The 19,521-nt window shown below is 44.0% G+C and overlaps 1 long non-coding RNA gene across 2 annotated transcripts in view; it reads right to left on the reverse strand.

Moving 5' to 3' along the window:
- LOC109371035 (uncharacterized) overlaps positions 1 to 19,521 on the reverse strand; it is a 59,047-nt gene that overhangs the window by 297 nt on the left and 39,229 nt on the right. Inside the window, exons 4-5 of one of the 2 annotated variants that reach the window (XR_004159359.2) lie at positions 4,357 to 11,601; positions 54 to 3,038 (exon numbers count right to left, since the gene is read on the reverse strand). This is a non-coding gene — a long non-coding RNA (uncharacterized LOC109371035). The remainder of the gene's footprint in view (positions 1 to 53; positions 3,039 to 4,356; positions 11,602 to 19,521) is intronic. The other variant, XR_014881314.1, reaches the window with a different exon arrangement.

The following is a 19,521-nucleotide window of genomic DNA, read 5'->3' on the forward strand; positions in this document are numbered from 1 at the left end:
ATCTTTATTTGAATGTACAAAGACATCTGTGTAGATGTGGACCAGAACTTTACCTGACGTTTGAAAAGCATTTCCCAGGGCTGTGCAGCCCAGCGCTCCCGGGGCCAGGTTCCTGCATTCCCAGGGGACACAGACACTAATTCCCTATTTATCTTCTCAGGGAACAAGTGGTCAGTGATGACATTTTCTTCTCTCTTGACACATGGCAGGCTTTGCAGTGTACTCAGTGACAAAATATATGGGCTCTCTCTCAGTTTACTGTAGAATAAAATAATAGAAACATAGAATAGAATAGCTTGGATTGGAAGGGACTTCAATGATCAAGCTCCCAACACCCCTTCTACATGCAGGGCCACCATTACATATAGAGATACCTAATACTAGACCAGGCTGCACAGGGCCCCATCCAACCTGGCCTTGAACACCTCCAGGGACGGGGCATCCACAACCTCTCTGGGCAGCCTGTTCCAGCACCTCACTGCTCTCTTGGTAAAGAACTTCCCTCTGATATCCAACATAAATTTTCCCTCCCTTAACTTAAAACCATTTCCCCTTGTCCTCCCATTATCTACTCTGTAATTTCATCAATGAATTTCTAAAAGCTTAATATTTTTTCCACTTTCCTGATCCCTAAAATTTTTCCAGATCTTTTAAAATTAAATATAAACATGACCTTGTAGAATATATCTTTTGTAGATTTCCTCATAGTAATCCATATATCAGACTGAATACCATTGTTCTGGAACTATACTTTTTGTGTTCAGTTCGTTCCTACATTCTTTTCCCAATGGTTGCTAGTTTTCACCATTTTCTTTCACATCTCTCATCTTTTCTCAGTATTTCCATACTTGTGTTTTGTTCAATCCATTAAATCCTGTACCAAGAAAATACTTCAAGCTTGGTCAGTGGACAGAGGTGGTCTGCACTGATCGTACAGCTGAACATGAAGAAACTGGCAGGAGGCCTCTCTACCACCTATAACACCAGGGGATGCCTTTAATGACAGCTAGCTAAGAAGAATCTGTCAATCAATCACACCTGAAGATTTATATTCTATGCTGCAGAATAATTTGGCTGGCAGATCCCTGTTCAAGGAATGCTCAGACTCAGCAAGGTGAAGATTGGAGAAACAGGCAAGGTAGCAAAGCTGTAAGGAGCTCAGGGGTTGAGCTGCCCATAGGGCAATGTGACTTGTACAGAGATGTAACAGGACTGAGGAATGAAGACTGATGGGAGAGTTGAAAAAAAGTCCAGTATTGCTGTGTTAAAGTCCTTCCTAAATCCACAGACTTTTACAACTGTTCTCAGCTCCAGTAGAAGCTGGACAGGAGGCCCATCATTGAGGCTTTGAGTGGTGTTCAGGAGTCTGAGGTGGAAGGATAGAAGAGAGATATTAAGCGTCAGAAAGGATGGGTAAAACAGGCAGCTCATCACAGGATCACAGAGTGGCTGAGGGTGGCAGCATGCTCTGGATCCATCTGGCCCAACCCCTGCCCCAGCAGGGACACCCAGAGCAGGGTGCCCAGGGCCACAGCCAGGCGGCTTCTGACGATCTCCAGGGAGAAGATCCACAGCCTCAGGGCAGCTGTGCCAGTGTTCAGCCACCCGCACAGCACTGAAGTGCTGCCTGATGTTCAGAAGGAACCTCCTGTGTTCCGTTTGTGACCTGGCACTGGGCACCACTGAAAAGAGCCTGGCTCTGTCCTCTTTGCCCGTTCCATTCAGATGTTTGTGGACACTGATGATACTTACTCTCCATCTCCTTCTCTAAACTGCACAGTTCCTGTTCTCTCAGTTTCTTCTGCATCAAACTGCTGTACCAGACAACTGCAACCAGTCAGCATTCCTCCAGACTGCCCATGTTTGAACAGCAGGGGTTAATAAGGCTGATAGAATAATAACCATGAGAAGATACTAAGCACAGCACTGATGAGTTGTGGTTGTGCAATGGAAAACTCATGAGCATCTTCAGAGGCTACAAAACATGAAAATGGATGGTCATTAAAGGACCAGGCCATCAGATTCAGGCCATCGTGGATGGTGTTCTCTCCAAGCATACTGTAATCTGATGAGATTTGGAATGCTGGTCTGCAGGCTGGGAGAGGTTAAAATCCCTCCTCCTAGAGAACAAAATAGGGACTCAGGAGGCCATTAGTATGTTAACCATAAGCAAAAGTGTACTGTGAGTGATGCAGGGAATGCAGACAAAAGTCTCAAAAGCTAAGGCTTGTGCCTGAGAGGCCCAGAGTCACAGCATCACAGGACCACTTGTGTTGGAAGGGATCTTTAACTGTTAGACATGTGCACGGAGGTAAAATTTTAATATACTTGTAGTGCTAACTTGTTGCTGGTATTGAGTTATACACTTGTTGTATCTGAAGTATTTCATTTAAGCCTTGGCGTCCATTTGCAGACCATGAATTCTATTTATCCAGTACCCCTGTTGCTGCTGGAGGGAATCTTTCCAGCCTAAGAGAAAGTAATCAAAATCTGGAGACGAATCAATCGGTATTACACCACTCTGTTTCTTCCTGGACTCCAGCAGCCTCATGAAGATAACAAGACTTCACTCCAGTTTCTCCATTTTTCTTGTCCCACCAGGTCCCCTGTCCCTTCTTGGCAAGAATACTGCCAATTATTCTATTTTTTATTGCAACTTTCTGACAACTGACGTGATTGTGAAAGCCAAAATTGTTTATTCAGGATTTCTCAATTATAAGGTAAGGATCTATTTCATTTGTCTTCTTGCTCTTTGTGTGTGTGTTTTTAAAACATTCACAATCGTGATGAAAAGCAAAAAATATACTCATCACACATTCTAAAGGTTTCCAAGCCAGAAAGCAAATAAAAAGAACTCCAAGCTCAACTCAATACATAAATCTCTTTATTTTTAAATCAGTCTCATGCTACTTTGCAGTCTGATTCAGTATGTTTTAATGCTGAGAACTGCAGTAACCAACTAACAAGAGTCCTCTTCCTGGAGTGTGGAGAAGAACATGCCAGCCAGATGTCGTCCCAGGCCAGGAGATGAAGCACCACTGCAGACATGAAAACAAGCTGTCAGTCCAAGCTGCCTAATGCAGTGCCTGCTGGGCCTGTGCCAGCAAACAAATGCCTGAAGCAGAAGTTTTCCCAGTTCTTACTCCTGTTCTCTCCCTTTTCAGCATGCTTCTATGTTAGGATTTTACAGATGAAACTTCTGAACAACAATTCATAACTTAAGTTGTCTTTCCTATGTCTTCTCCTCCCCCCCAGACAACAGATGGTTAGTATCAACCATTAGAGACCTAGAGACCTTTAAAGCAAAGAAGTTTATTGAATACAACAGGAAGCAAAGGAATATTCTACAGATGGAATGATTATCCCAGAAGGTTAAAGGAGAAGTATTTCTAAAGGCAGAGCAAACCAGAGCCCCACACAGAAAGTCCCAGCCCAGACCAACACTCCTCATTTGCAGATTGTGGCAGCTAGATGAGAAGCCCAATGATGCCTCCAAGTTCCCCAGGGGAGCCAATGGCAAGTTAAGGCCCAGTCAAATACACTGATCTGCTACAGTTTAGTAAGGATTTGGGGTCATCATAGAAGGAATTGACAGAAAATCAATAGGGATTAAGCTCCAAGACCCAGGACTTCACTGTCTGAGTAAGCAGTAAAGCACAGAAGCAGATGTGTTACCAGAAACAATTATTTACTCAGTAAGCTGCAGCTATTAGAGATCAATATAATCCTTTTACAGGGACTGGACAGTACTTTTTCCTAGAAGATAAGCAACTGAACTATTCAATACAGGTGCAATTTCTATCTTCATGTATGCCCATCCATGTAGCCTCAGTGATCACTGCTCTCTTATATGCAGGGATTAGTCCACCCTAACCAGCCCTATCCAGAACTGCAGTAGTCCCAGTGTTCCAGTTAGGTCCCCTTTACCAGATGGATGTAGAGAAATTTGTCCTCTATGATGTGAAGTCTTCAGCAATTTCATGAAAGAATGAGCCCCAGACATAATTTTACCTGGGCTATCTGATGTGCTAAAAATCCTGCCAAATCACTGAGCTTGTGGTGTCAGGGCTGTTATCAAGCTAAACATGTGCTACTGTGCAAAGGAGCAATCTTTGCCTGCTCCCATCACCTCTCCTCTATCAGTCCTAGTACTTATTTATCTGCATGGTCAGCCACTCCAGTAAGCTGATTCAACTCACTCTATGGCCACATGGTTACTACCTGTACCAGTGTGTTGAGGAGTGCCAATATGGGGACAGCCTGCAGTAGATCAACATATTTAGTTCACGAAATCTGCACCATGTAAATCTGGTGCATCTCAACCCCTTGATGATACTTCTTGTGCATGGAACTCACCCAGTCTTGCATGGTAAATCCAAAGCATTCCAACGCATCAGTCTTGAAGGGCACATGCTCTCAAGTCCATCTCAGTGCGACCACTAATTCTACCTGATATGCACAGGCTGCGAAGGATAATTCTGGACACCTACACAGCACATACCAAATGTGCTCATTTGTTTCCTAGGCTCTGGGTTGCTCGTTTATCTATGGGAAGCTAAGTTCTACCGAGAGCAACAATAACTGCACCCATACTTCTGTCTGCAATATCCCAAATTTCTTGCCTTTACCTCCCCATACGGAATCATAGAATCATAAATACTGAAAAGATCACTAAGACTACTTAGTCCAACAATCAGCCCATCCCAACCATGCCCACTAATCCATGTCCCTCAGTGCCACATCTCCACATTTCTTGAACACCTCCAGGGATGGTGACTCCACCACCTCCCTGGGCAACCTGTGCCAGTGCCTCACCACTCCTTCTGAGAAGAAATTGTTCCTATGTCCAACCTGAACCTCCCCTGGTGCAATTTGAGGTCATCCCTTCTCATCTTTTCATTGTTACATGGGAGAAGAGGCCAACCCCCACCTTGCCACAACTTTCAGGCAGTTGTAGAGAGTGGTGAGGTCTGCCCTGAGCCTTCTCTTCTCCAGACTGAACCATCCCAGTTCCCTCAGCCAGTCCCCATAATCCTTGTGCTCCAACACAAGATGTATACCCAGGTCCTGAATAGGGAACTATTGCCACTAGCACTTCACTCCACCTTGCTGCCAGGAGCTACCAAGCCCATCAAAGGGCTGACAGAAAGGAGTTCACCACTAGCATATGAGAAGTCTAGAGACTGTCATACACTATCAATTAAAATGAGTATACGCCCAGTACCTGGCAGAAAGAGTTTAGTCTAATGATTCCTATGAGCACATAAACCAGCAGAGCAGCTAGAAGGAAGGAGGAGTCACAGCAGGGGAAAAGTTACTTAAACCAAATGCAGGGGACTACACAGAGTTCCTTTACCCTTCAAACAGTTCACAAAGCAGTCTGCTTTCAGGTGGCATAAAATGTGAATGTAGGATACTTACCAGCACATGACTGGAAAAAGTACTGCCAAATTTAATTTGTTTTATATGAAAACAGTTTTAGGTGAATCTTCCTGAGCACTGAAGTTTGATACTGTTTGTCATGGAAAGTTATTTATGCATAAATGTTAGTGAGATTCCTTAAATGTTTTGGAATTATGAGAAATAAACTTCAGTCCAGCATGAAAAATGTGCACTGCACTGAACACGGCCTTTCCCCAGTGCATTCTCTATTCCTTCAGTTTTCATTTCATAGATGTTTGATTCCAGGCAGAGGAACTCTGAGTTCATGAGAAACATGGGAATGAGTCTCAGGGAGAGGATTTTTTCCCTTGTTTTTCTGCTTAATGTAAGAGTAGGAGAAATAAAAACAATGAGAAGCCAAGCTGCAACCTTTTGCTCTGCACAACTTCCTGAAATTTCTCCTGAGCAAGATGAACTGTGCTGCAGCAAAAACAGCTCGTGCTGAAAATGGCATCTGTGAGTTACTCTGCAGAATTCAGACACAGTCCCATATTTACCCCATCTGCATCTTTAGGACAAACTACTTGTCTACCCAGGTATATAATTAGATATAAAGGGGTAATTTAAGAGGAATATCCTCCTAGCTTTTACTAGCCTCAGCAGACAAACAATAGAAATCCTGTTTTAAACTAAGGAAGGACAAAATGCACTAAAAGCTGCACAGGAAACAGCCCTGAACTGCACGGGATTTGGGCTAAATGATTTTAAGGCTGTGAGCAGATGTCTCTCTTGGAAGCAGCAGAACCAGCTGCTCTCCGTCACCGCCCTTGAGCTCAAGCCGACCTTCACCCGCGGCAGCGCAGAGCGTGTCGGTGCTCCGCCAGACAGACCGACCGGGTCAGATTAACCAGTTCAAACCGGGTATTTGAACTGAGCCACGGGAACTTTCCTGAAGGGGATTAGCGCGTTCCCGCAGAGCCTGCCCTGATCTGACAGCAGATCCGAGGGCATCCCTGGCATCGGAGCGGCAACGAACAGCTGAAAAGGGGCAACGTCTCCATAAGGCGCTGGCGTAGCGCTACAGACAGCGGCACTGCACGGAGCGGTGCCAGCAAAGCTCTCTGCTCCCGGCCCAGCTGCAGCTGCCCATCACTGCCCGAGTTATAACAGGAGCTGCGTCACTGCACCGGGCAAGGAGCAAAGTGGGGCTCAGGAGCAAGGGTGGCCCACTCACACAGGCCCAGAGGGAGCTGCTAAACGGTGGCTGTCTGCAGCCTAAGAAGCTCTCTCCTTCCCTTGGTCTCAATCTGTTTTCACTTTAAGCCAGTTTTACAGTCTGGACTGAGCTGGGATTTAGATGTATTTTATGTGGCCGGCACCACCCACCGTGTCTCACAAGGGATGACAGTTCCTGCCTCAAGTCATTTACGCCAGAAGTGAGTGCAGGCTCCCACAGACTGGAGCGAGGCCTGCTTGTTCCTCTTCACCATAGCTTTTCCCATGGCTGTCCAGATCCCTTGGCAGTCCCTTCCCTGACCTGTGGCAACTTCAGCTCCTCCATACAGCTGAACAAGCTTTAGATGCTTTTTTCAGAGTCTGGAATGTAGTTACGAATCCCAGAGCCATGCAGAGGTACAGGGAGCAAACCCACCCAAACCCCGCTGGCCAGCTGCTGCCTGAGACTAGAGCTGAGGCTGTAGGACTGGCAGCACAGAAGCTGATGGCACCAGCAACCAGCAGTATGCTTGGAGGAGGGGGTACGTGCCAGCCACCAAGCCTTGAAACAGCCTTGCTGAGGGCATCTCATCTCCTCAGACTTCCCATTTGTATCTTCCTGTCACTGGACTGTATAATTCCACCGATTAAAGGTTTTTCTGTTTGTTTTTCCCAGTGAATCTAAGGGAGTAAGGAACACAGCTCCTAAAACCTTCACTTCCTGTACTGTCACTATATATGCCCGCAGATCACCACTCTGTGCGCATATAGAAGAGCATGCGGAGTTTGTACAAGCCTCATTACCTTCTTGGTATCAAACAAGAGCCCAATTCAGACTGTCTCACCAGGAACTGACTTGTTAGAAACCACAGGGTAAAAATCAAACACAACAGCTTCACCTGCTTGATGAAAATAGTGAGAGTGGATCCTTTGTATCTAATCCACTGATGCAAGAAGAGATACATGGATTGGGCCAGCAGAGCTGAAAGCCTCATTAACAGGGACTAATATACTTCAGTTCTATACATTTTTAACCTGCTCAGCCCTGCCCTCTTATAAAACAGGCGTTTCAGCTGCTGTATTTCTGTTAATTGGATGTGTTCTTAAACGTAAATGAGGAAAACCACATTAAAGCCTCTCATGATTCCAGATAAGATTTACAGCTAACACATGTAAGTGAAATGTCACTCAGGCCAAAGGAACTGTTCCTCCTTTGTCTGCTACTGCAATCCCTGAACTTGATCCTACATTTCCATACTCCCACAAGTTTAGTGTGTACTCTTAACACACTGCTGCAACCCCACCTCAGCAGCCTGCTGCCCTCCTGCCTCGCAACTGGCACAGGGGCAGCTCTGTCTCAGCCAGCCCTTGCTGCGGCTCTGGCTCAGATTTCCTGCTGCTGAAACTCTTGCCCTTTCCATCAGATCCTTGCGTGCTTAGTGGGCTGGAGGGAAAAAGAGACAGGGAGTGTCTCGCCTGGGTGGGAAGGGAGGCCTGAGTTCCTGTTGTTTCCCCTGTGATTATTTCAAGATTTTTCAGTAACAGTCTTTACAGGATGGGCTGGGACATTTTATCAGAGTTGCACCAGATTTCAGTAGAATGGTTTCCAGTGAGGTCCTTTCCAAACTGGGGCCCTAGGCCAGAGCCTGGAGATGTTGCCTCCCTGCAGCTGAGCACAGCCTTGTCAGACTGGTGGATTTAGCCCTACTGTTGGAGAAAGAAGTCACTGCTGGTTCTTCCTGTAAAAGAAGGACAGGATTTTTGCTTTCATTTAAGAAATAATGCATAGATCTTGACTGATGAAAAACCACCTTGATGGTGCAAAGATAAATCTCTAGGTCACCTGCATGACAAGGGTAAAGTGAAAAGCTCCAAACTTGTGAAGGAATGTAATTTGCTTCTCTCCCAGCTGTCCCTCAAAACTGAGGAGTGACTCCTCAGAGTACCAAATTCTTTTCCTACAGCCACCAGCACACACATTTGAGTTGATGCCTTTTATCTGAACTAGACGATGTCTTTTTCCTACATAAACAGTTCTTTGAGTTTTTGGTTCCCCCAGCATATCCCTCAGGGATCACCAACCTTCTCCCCACACCTCCCATCTCACTATGGCATGGGCAAGCCTGGACTGCTCCTGCTGCAACTCATCAGTAACAGCCTTTAAAACCAATAAGAACAGAAAGGCACTTGAAATTTTCTAAATCGCCCTTCGCTTTCCCAAACTCTCTCCTTTTAGCCAGACACACCGAATGGAACAACTAGCCAAGGGAACAGGAAACAACAGCTCCTTCCTGTTCTGCAGCCCCACCCTCCTGCAAGGAACTTGCCTTCTGCAGGGCTGGGTTTGGTTATGGGCCAGCACCAGCTGAATGGCATTCCCATTTGACCTTGCGTTACTCATTTGTTGCCATCAAAGTTAAGTAAAAGATTGAGAGATTCATTATCTCAGCTCAGTCCTAGGAAGCTACAGCAGAACAGCAGCTCTGTGGCAGTTGAGGTGGAAATATTTTCTGTTCAATCTGACTTCCATAGATATTCTAAATTTCACATACCTGCTTAGATTTTCAGGAGTTTTTATGTGACTCACGACAGCACAGAGAATGAATAATGACCTTAGTTTGGGATATTTTTAGACAGAGACTCTTGGGAAAGAACCTTAGCTTTTAAGGATGACAGTATTATTAGCTTGTTGGGTTTTGTTTTGTTTTGTTTTGTTTTTCACTTGAGAGCACCAAACATTCTCATATAATCTGAATTTATCCCATCTGCACCCTCTATACATTTCAGACAGAAAACTGAAGATGGCATACAGAATGAAAGTTACCTTAATTCACTCAGATATATACATTGTGCTCATGAACAGAGATTTTTTTATATGCAAGCATGAATTAGATGGGTGAGAAGCTTTCAGTAGCATCAGGTCTCACGTGAGATCAGGGACCTAAGCAGATGTGCAGAAGTAGAGGGTCTATCCCATAGGGAAGCAGAATCTTAGAGGAAGGGATGGTGCTGTGCCAAAGCCTGGCTGTGTCAGGGAGCATTACTTGAAGGGACATGCACTAACAAAGCAAGGAAATCAGAAGGGCTCCAACTATTTTCAAACAGAAAAAAATAAAATTACAGAGAGAACTCAAACTGCGGAGTATTAGAGGATTAGTCAGCATGAGGGAGGGAGGGAGGGAAGGAAGGAGAGAGGGAGGATGGAGGAATGATGTACATTGATAGGACTATGGAGCAGAAGAGGTATTAAAACTCTATACTAATTTTACTGTGCATGCACATCAAAGCACCCTACCTTTTTTTTTTTTTTTTTTTAACCTATCCTGTAAGATAGGTAAAACTGTATTCCAGGTGAGTTGAGTGGAGTCATGCCACATTCTTTGTCCCTTCTCATGGTTTTTGGAATCCCATTGCTACATTCTACCTTCCTGCTGGTTGCTTTGTATCTTGATAAATGTATTTTAAAAAGCCCACGTGGGAGAGCAGTATTGGGCACTATAATATTTTCTGGGCTTTCCCCTGCCCACGAATGCCCTGTTTGCATGCATGCCAGAACTCCTCCCATTCTGCCAGTAACTCACCACCTGAAAAGTCTGGCTTTCTGCCTGAGCAGCTACAAAGAATTACCCCAGCTGAGTTTCAGTTGTTCACACCATAAAGAATGCAGAATATACATATCTATTATTTCTTTTTTGCTATTCATTCCACCTGAGCTTCAAGAAACTCTTGCATTAACATCCTAAGTGTCAAGACTGACTTTAGGGTCAGCACTGCCTCTGGCAATCTTGTTTTGTATAGGTTTTCCTCACTTTATCACTTTCCTGAGAGGACCTAGGAGTTGTTTTTTCTCCTTTTTCTTTGCATCCAGAGGTCGCTGGTATGTATTTGGATTTTCATAACACTTTAAATAATTTCTTCAAGACCTTAAAGCACCTCTTTTTCCCTTACATAACAGGTATTCTTTCAAAGGAATAACCTCATTCAAATGTTATGGCTCGTTCTCAAAAACACTAGTTGTTCCAATTTCAAGCTAAATAGTATTTAGCATGTATAATTTTCCTTTCTACTTCATTTTCTGGCTCACAGGTAATCAAAGATTTTATGTATTTGCTTAGACAAAAGCATTTTAGACAATTTGCTTCCTGTTCATTCTTTATCTTTTGTCCTTTTTCTTCCACAGTGCTTCCAAGAGTTGTAACAATTCAATGCTGGCCTTAAAAAAAATATAAAGTATTCACGAGTTCCAGAAAAAAAGTCCAAATTATCAAACATTCCCTTGTTCCATAGTTTCTATAGTGCTATCCTTACAATCATACCAGAAAGGACCTCAAAAAGTCTCTAGACCACTGTTTTGCAAAGACAGGATCAGATGTGCACTGTTAGCCTCATAGACAGTTTCAGCACGGATAATTACTTTCTGATGACCAAGTAAGAAAGTATTTCTCACTGTACAAAGTGGTGGATTACTTATTTCTTGCCCTGTTGGTGATTATTTTTAGTAGTTCTCATATTTCATCTGCGGAGTGGATTGGAACTGGTTTGAGGTGGACTGAATTATTCCTGCATACAAAGGGGTTTGATTTCAAGCCTGGCAGGAAGCAATATAAGCTGGAAAGGAAACCTCTAAGTGGAGGCAAATGGAGCCTTGCTATTTCTTCCGTTGTCATCTTAAATAGTGAACACAAATACCTCCACCTGCAAGTCTGCCCAATAGAGCAGATACACGAGTCCATCCATGGTCTGTTCCCTTGTCTACCCAGCACACCATGATTTTAACTCAGGGTATGCTTGTCTCTCTCTGAGGTAAGAGCTAACACCAATACAAACGTGGCTCCAGGTATCATCATCATGATTAATGATCACTGAATAAAATCAAGGGACAATGTAGAGGACAGTAGACAAGATGGGGAGAAGTGCATGTCTTCTTATTGTTGTAGGGAAAGGCTTTGTAGTGCTCCCACACCTACTTGCCATCCTCCTGGTGACTGCATCCACCCTGACAATCTACAAACAGAAAACACAAAGCCCTTTTTAGTGGTCTGTCACTTTACAGGAAATAAATAATTGCACAATCACTTAGTAACACATCATAGAAGCTGTGCTAATTGCTTTCATTGGAGTGCCAGGTTTTCTTATCAAACCCGACAGGTAGAAATTCCTGAAAGTCTATAAACCAGTAAATAATTAGCTACAAAAACCTCCTTCTTGCACCTTCTGGCACCCTTTTACCCACAGCAGGGAACAGCTGGAAACAAGCGGGAACTCAGAGCATTTCTGCCGAGAAATCATTTGCTCTCTGTGCCTCTGTTCACATTAAATCAATTTAATGCTTAAAAAATAATAAATGTATGAAAAACAATCCACTGAGGCCATGCAGATGTCCTGCCCAGCCAGACCGGGCTCTCTGCCTTGGCAGAACAGGGCCCCCGAGGCCAGGGCTGTGCTGAGGCAAGAGTGGTGGTGGGTCGCCGTGGTGGGAGGGCCACGAGGATGTGAGGGCAGGCTGCTCCCTCCTGACCTTCAAAGTGTCCTGGGCAGTGAGCTGCTCACCAGGGCATTCTGCCCGAAGGAAACATCTGTGGTAAATCCACCCTCATCCTATGTTTTAAGTACTTTCTGTTTTGTTTTCTTTTGCAACACTTTCGCATTTTGACTTCTCCTTTGAAGGAATGTGCCAACAGCTGGCACTCAGGAGAGAGCTCCTGGCTGAAGGAACCGCTGCCCACTGGAATGCCTCAGCCAGGTCCTGTGAGACCTTACTGAGAAACATCTGTCTTCACCCGCTCCCCTCTGTGGTTTAATTAAAGCATTTTGAGCAGAGCTTGCTGTTCTGCCTCTCTCTGCTGCAGAACTTTCAGCTCCAAGACCTTGCCTTAGGAGCACAGTGATCTCAGGTGTTTGCCCAGGCATCGGGGCCCACCTCTCTTTTTGTTGTTACCAGCTCAAACATGCTTCAACCCACAACATCTCCTTGATGAAGCTTTGTATTCTTCATAAACCCAACTCTTTCAAGACCATGTGGGTACCTTATCTTTTCAATTATCTTGTTTTCCAACAGGGCCCTAGTACCTGCCTGCAAGATGGTTTGTTTACACAAGAAATGCCAGTCCTCAACAGAGTTCTCATTCTCAAAACAGCCACTGTGCAGCTGTGATGTTCTGCTCCTAGCATATAGGTGCTTATCTAGGCAATGTTGCCATCTCTTCCATCATGCCAACTTGTGAAAGTCAGGACTGATGGATGTATCAATACAGAATAATTGCTGAAATGCAATCCACCCAACTGCCTGCTGGTAACACAGAAATGTGCTTAATAAGTTTCTTTTATCAATTTTTGATGCTCAGCTTCCAGCTTGTCACCACCAGCTGATAATCCACCACCTGGTAATCTACAAACAGAAAACACAGGACAGCAGGTGTCTGCATTAGGCCCTGCTCCTTTCTGGAAGGTTTCCCTTCCATCTTAGAGCTGTCTGTAGCAGACATAGGAAACCCAGCACTGCAGGGTAATACTGATAGTTTCTGCATTTTGCTACTGATATGATTCCCGCAGTGGTCATCCTTCCTCACACCTTCTCCTTTGCCACCTTGTTATGCCAGTGTAACTAGGATACAGAGAGGCGTTTGGATGCTTGAGATGTTCCAGTGCAGCAGCAGAGCATTAGACAACTAAAGCCAGAAGAACATCCCTCTGAGGCAGGAGGAATGCTGAGCTAGCAGCATGCCCTTCCCCCCAGTGGTTTTACCCACACTCCATAGCTCAGTGTATACAAATTAAAATTAACGTATTAAAGTAAATTAAAGTTGTCTGAGACCATTCTCTGCCACAGAAAGCCTCACACCCTTACTATTGAAGTCTTAGTCTCTAAAGCAGTGTGGCTTCACCAGGCTGCCCACTGGGATTGGGGCCTGGCACATGCTAATTCCGAAATCATACCTGAGCATTGCTTGGTAGATCATGTTTGCTTCAGGCCAAAACAAGACAAGGACACTGTGCTAGTATAGAAGGTTCAGCTCCACTACCCAAGAAAGATCCTTAAAATTATTTAGTTTACTAGTGTTGACACCAGATATTGGTCCATCCAGATTTACTTTCCTACCAGACTACAAAGACTACAGAGATGAGATTTCACCTTGAACTCAGGGTGACCCTTTTAACTCACTATCCTTAAGATGGAGAAAATATTACCTTGCAAGTAAGTTATCTGTGGATTTCTCAGATCAATGTGAGTTTAAAAATCCAGTTTAATCTACCAGCGTGACCAAACTTATCTTACTACAAGATACTTCTTCATATAAAAGTATATAAAACAGCCCATCTGGTTTTCTCCATGTTTGGGACAAACATCCTACAAGAAATGCATGTGTCATTTACATACACTTTGTTTCGTTTCTCCACAAAGTCCCTGAGTATGCAGACCTGCCACAGCAGATCAGACAGTGGTCCGTCTTGCCCTGTGTTCAATCTGGGAACCTTTGATAGTCCTCTGTGTGACTTTGCTTTCAGAGAAGGGGGTATCAACTCTGTTAAAAGCAGTCAGCCATTAGGAAAATGTTTTCAACTGAGGTGTCCTTTGAAATCAGGCACAAAATAGGTCTTCTAGCAACCTCCTCTAAACAAGTTATTTCTACTTTACTTCTAATGCTGGTACATATGTTCAAAGCACTAAGTGCTGAGAAAATGAAATGTTTAAGCTTTTTGTTATAGCTACGGGTTAAACTATTATTTATATTGATAGTATGAGATTTAAAGAAGTGCTTTAAAAGCCTGAAAAAAACTCAGAGAGTGTAAGAAAGTCTAAGTCTACACTGCCTTGTACATTGCATACTTCTGCTACTAAAATGTGCTGCCATATCAGTATTAAACATCCTTCTCTCTATTATTTATTATATAGGTCTAAAGACAAAAGGAATTAAGGCTGGTGGAACAGCACCAGTTCTCCCGTGTCTCCAGGTAGCTTTCTATCCTATGTGCTAATTTTACATTGCATAGGGCTGAGATGTTTTGCAGAAAAACTTCTAAGGGAAATTATTTTAATAAACAGATTTAATTTTTAATAAAGATGCTAAAAAGTTTGTTAAATGCTGCAGGCAGGCAAACTAATGGCATGAAATCTAAGAAAATACACATAAACCAAATACCCTCTGGTATTAAAGAAGGGGAGAGGAGCAATTTTCTGAAGGATTTGGGCAAAATCCCCAATTATTAAGAAAAGCACCAGGTGACTAACTGACTCACTGTCTTGGCATGATGTAGCTACATTTCCTACTGTTATTTATAGTTTTGTTCTTGTCTGGTTATGACATGCTGTCAGTAGATGAGTAGTCTGAAATGTGCTAGCCTGAGGTCCAATAGTTCTTTTGTGCCACTCAGTATCCTATGTAACAGAGATCTTCAATTTTCTTTCCTCCTACAACTCAAAATTCAGCCACTCATTTCTTTCCTGCAGCCCCACATAATCCCCGTAGTCCCTATATTTTGGCTTGCTAGCACAAGTGGAGTTCAAGTTACATGTTTTCTTCTGTGTTATCTGTTACTTTCTGGCTACCTGCTGCAGGGAGTACCTTTCTTATCCTTGAGCTGGGTGGTAGAAACTGGATTCTCATATTTTGTCTTGCAAATCCACAACTGAACAACCAAGTTTCAGGAAACTTCCTTTGAAAAGGAGACACTTGAGTCTGTGCATATAAAAGTGGTCAAGGACTTCAGGAGTTGTTTTTGTGCCTAAATCCCACTGTGGTTTTTTTAAAAGGAATTAAGTGTTATATAACTTTTATATTCTATTTCTTTCATCCAACATAAAGAGCAGCTCTTTTGCCATTGTATGATTTCCAAGGAGACTTAATAAAGAGCACTGGTATGTTTTATTTCATCTTAAAGAGCATAATAAACTATTTATATGAGAATGAATTAGTCAAAATGGAGATAAAACACGAGAAAATAATGTTACATACAGAGAATTTTATCTAGAAGAAATACAGAAAGAAAAGATAACAGAGCTGTGCCCTGACTTAGGGGAAATGAGTGTTCTGACTCAAATGGTACCTGGACAAAGTGTCTCCCTTTTGGCCAACATGCCTGGATTTCTCTTTCTGGGGAGCAAGGAAAGGAGGACAGGAAACATTTGGCACACACGCACCTCATCCACTTCTGGGGTAAGAAGCTAGAACTGGAAGCTGGAGGGTGTTTAGGACAGGAGGGTATGACAGTTGAGTAAGTGAAAAATGATGAAACTGAAGCAAGACAATTGCAAATGGCAGGTTTGGTAGAGAAGAGGAGTTAGCCTATAAACTCCTTGTCAGTTGTTAGTGTTGATTTATAGAATCCAAAACATTACTGGGTAGGTAAGCAGGTAATGAGGATATCTGACATTTTTTAGACAGGATTTAAAAATTACCACTATGCTTTACAGCTCAGTCCCTGTCTAAATGCTCAGCGGCAGAATTCAAGATGATTTCACATTTGGCCTCTACAGATCTTCAATCTTATTCTGCAACAGCTGGTACTGACTGCTCTAAAAACAAGATACTGCAACTCCATATGTTGCGTTGGATTTTAATCTCCAATGCGATTACAGGAACTCCAGTGAATATGTTGAACAAATAAACCCTCATCCAACATTTAAGGAAAGCAATATTCTAGACAAAAGGGCATGAAGCACAAACTGTTTTCTGTCAAAAAGTGTTGTAGACTACAACATCAGGAGAAATCATCTTGCCAAATGATTTCAGATGATTACAGATACACACATGGAAACCTTTAATTTTTATCTGCACAAAACTCACTTAGCTCTAATCTATCTTAGAATGAAAATGGTCCATTTGCCCCCCCAAACATAGGCAAACAGGATTCACTGACTGGTTAGTTTAATTAAGCATCATGGCTTCCAGCAGTCACTTTTCTATGCTTCAAGGTCATTTTGCAACCAGCAGCATCATGCATAGAAGATAGAGCTCGTGATTCTGGAGTCGGGCGTACAGAGGGTCTGAAGAGTGCTACACTCCAACTGAGAAGGAGATCTTAGCCGCGTATGAGGGGGTTCGGGCTGCTTCCGAAGTAATCGGTACAGAAACACAGCTCCTTCTGGCACCTCGACTGCCAGTGCTGAACTGGATGTTCAAGGGAAAGGGTCCCTCCACCCATCATGCTACTGATGCCACTTGGAGTAAGTGGATTGCGCTGATTACGCAGCGAGCGCGGATGGGGAATCTCAACCGTCCAGGAATCCTAGAGGTGATCATGGACTGGCCTGAAGGCAAAAAGTTTGGAACACCGCCAGCAGAAGAGATATCACGTGCTAAAGAGGCCCCACCATATAATGAACTACCCGAAAATGAGAAGACATATGCCCTATTCACAGATGGATCGTGTTGTATTGTGGGGAAACACCGTAGATGGAAAGCCGCTGTGTGGAGCCCCACACGACAAGTTGCAGAGGCCACTGAAGGAAAAGGAGAATCGAGCCAATTTGCAGAGGTAAAGGCTGTCCAACTGGCCTTGGATGTTGCTGAACGGGAGAGGTGGCCAATGCTTTATGTTTACACTGACTCGTGGATGGTGGCAAATGCTCTATGGGGGTGGTTACAGCAGTGGGAGCAAAACAACTGGCAAAGAAAGGGTAAACCTATTTGGGCTGCTGACCTGTGGAAAGATATTGCTGCCCGAATAAAGAATATGGTTATAAAGGTGCGTCACGTAGATGCCCATGTGCCCAAGAATAGGGCTACTGAAGAGCAGCAAAATAACCATCAGGTAGACAGAGCTGCCAGAATTGAGGTGGCCCAAATAGATCTGGACTGGCAGAACAAGGGTGAATTATTTCTAGCCCGATGGGCCCATGAGACCTCAGGCCATCAAGGGAGAGATGCGACATATAAGTGGGCTAGAGACCGAGGGGTGGATTTAACTATGGATGCTATTGCGCAAATCATTCACGACTGTGACACGTGTGCCACAATTAAACAAGCCAAGAGAATGAAACCTCTCTGGGAGGAAGGGCGATGGCAAAAGTACAAATATGGGGAGGCATGGCAGGTTGATTATATCACCTTGCCACGATCTCGTAATGGTAAGCGTTATGTGCTCACCATGGTGGAGGCAACAACTGGGTGGCTTGAAACCTATGCAGTACCCCACGCTACCGCCCGAAATACCATACTAGGTCTTGAGACACAAGTCCTGTGGCGACATGGTACCCCAGAAAGAATTGAGTCAGATAATGGGACTCATTTTAAAAATTCTCTTGTAGGTACCTGGGCTAAAGGTCATGGTATTCAGTGGATTTACCATATTCCCTACCATGCACCGGCCTCAGGTAAGATTGAACGATACAATGGGTTGTTAAAAACTATGCTGAAAGCAATGGGAGGCGGTACATTTAAGCACTGGGAGAAGCATTTGGCAGAAGCCACCTGGTTAGTCAATACCAGAGGATCTATCAATCGTGGTGGTCCAACCCAGTCCAGCTCCCTACATACCGTAGAGGGAGATAAAGTCCCTGTTGTACATGTAAAGAATATGTTGGGAAAGGCAGTTTGGGTTATTCCAGCCTCTGAGAAGGACAAACCTCTTCGTGGAACTGTTTTTGCCCAGGGACCTGGGTCCACTTGGTGGGTGATGCAGGAAAACGGGGATGTTCAATGTGTACCGCAAGGGAACTTGATGTTGAGGGAGTGCAGTCAGTAATTCCTAGTGCGTGGTTTATATTTTGTTTGTCTATATTAAGCATGATGTAGTGATGTGGAATAAGGGGTGGAATGTCATGGTTTCATGATTTTTCATTATCGGTATTCCACATCATAACATCATGCAATGTACTGGGGGTTTGACTGCTGATGCTCAAGTTCCGGGTGCCTGTCCAGCGGAGAAGAGCAGCTACGTTTCCCCAGGGGGCTTTGCGGTCAACGAGGAGATATAACTCCCGGCAAGGTCACCTGATTCTCTCTTCTCTGCCTGCGCTGCTTCGCTTGCGCTTCTCTGCCTGCGCTGCTTCGCTTGCGCTTCTCTGCCTGCGCTTCTCGCCTGCGCTTCTCTGCCTGCGCTTCTCATCTCAGCGTTGTGGTAAGGCCGATCCACTATCAATTTCACATTCTCTCTCCTTATAAAATTCTGTTGATACCATATTTAGTAAATTACTTTGTTTTACCTCAGATTGTTGCCACTGTTTTCAATTATTTCGGGGTCCCTTATTTTCTTTTTTTCTCCCGGGGGCGCGGATCCGCGGATCCCTCCGCCCTTCTAGTCACGGAACCGGGCCGAACCAGCCCGTAAACCGTTGACATTCTTGGTGGAGAATGCGGGCAACAGTTGCTTTTTAGCTTTTTGAACAAATCTCTCTCTCCGCTCTCAGACAGCTTCATTGGGAAAGTTTATCTGTTTCACCAGTACTGTCTGAAAGCGTGACCTTGAAAAGTCCAGGCGGACGGCCAATACTCTAGGATATTTGTAAACTTTGAGCCTTGCTATCTTGTTTCTGTAAAAGAAAAAAAAAAAGAGAAAAAATGCTTTCTCTACTGAAACTGCCTTTTAAGGGGCTGCATGCCACTGTCTCTTCTTTCTTAATGCTAAAAACATACTGGGCCTTAATTAAGTTCACCACTTTGCTCTATGGAGCAATAGGTATATATAGCCAATTGAAAACATGGATGGAAATAACTATGTGGCATCTGCATATTATGTGGCATACCATTCCAGAGGGAGCTGCTAATTTTACAGGGTTGGGGATTTTTAAGCAGGTTTCCAGCCTCTCCTTTGAATTCTTTATGCGGATTTTCAATGCTCACCTGATCACGTTATTAATCTCCGTGAATGTACTGCTCACCATTTCACTTATTATTAGTATTTATTATATTTTGAGGAAGTCTGCCCCAAAACCAGTAAATACTGAGTGGCAGGGAATGTGGAGAGGCCTGGGTGAGACTTTAG

This window comes from Meleagris gallopavo, chromosome 1, assembly GCF_905368555.1.
Source record: "Meleagris gallopavo chromosome 1, MGAL_WU_HG_1.1, whole genome shotgun sequence".
NCBI lineage: Eukaryota > Metazoa > Chordata > Aves > Galliformes > Phasianidae > Meleagris > Meleagris gallopavo.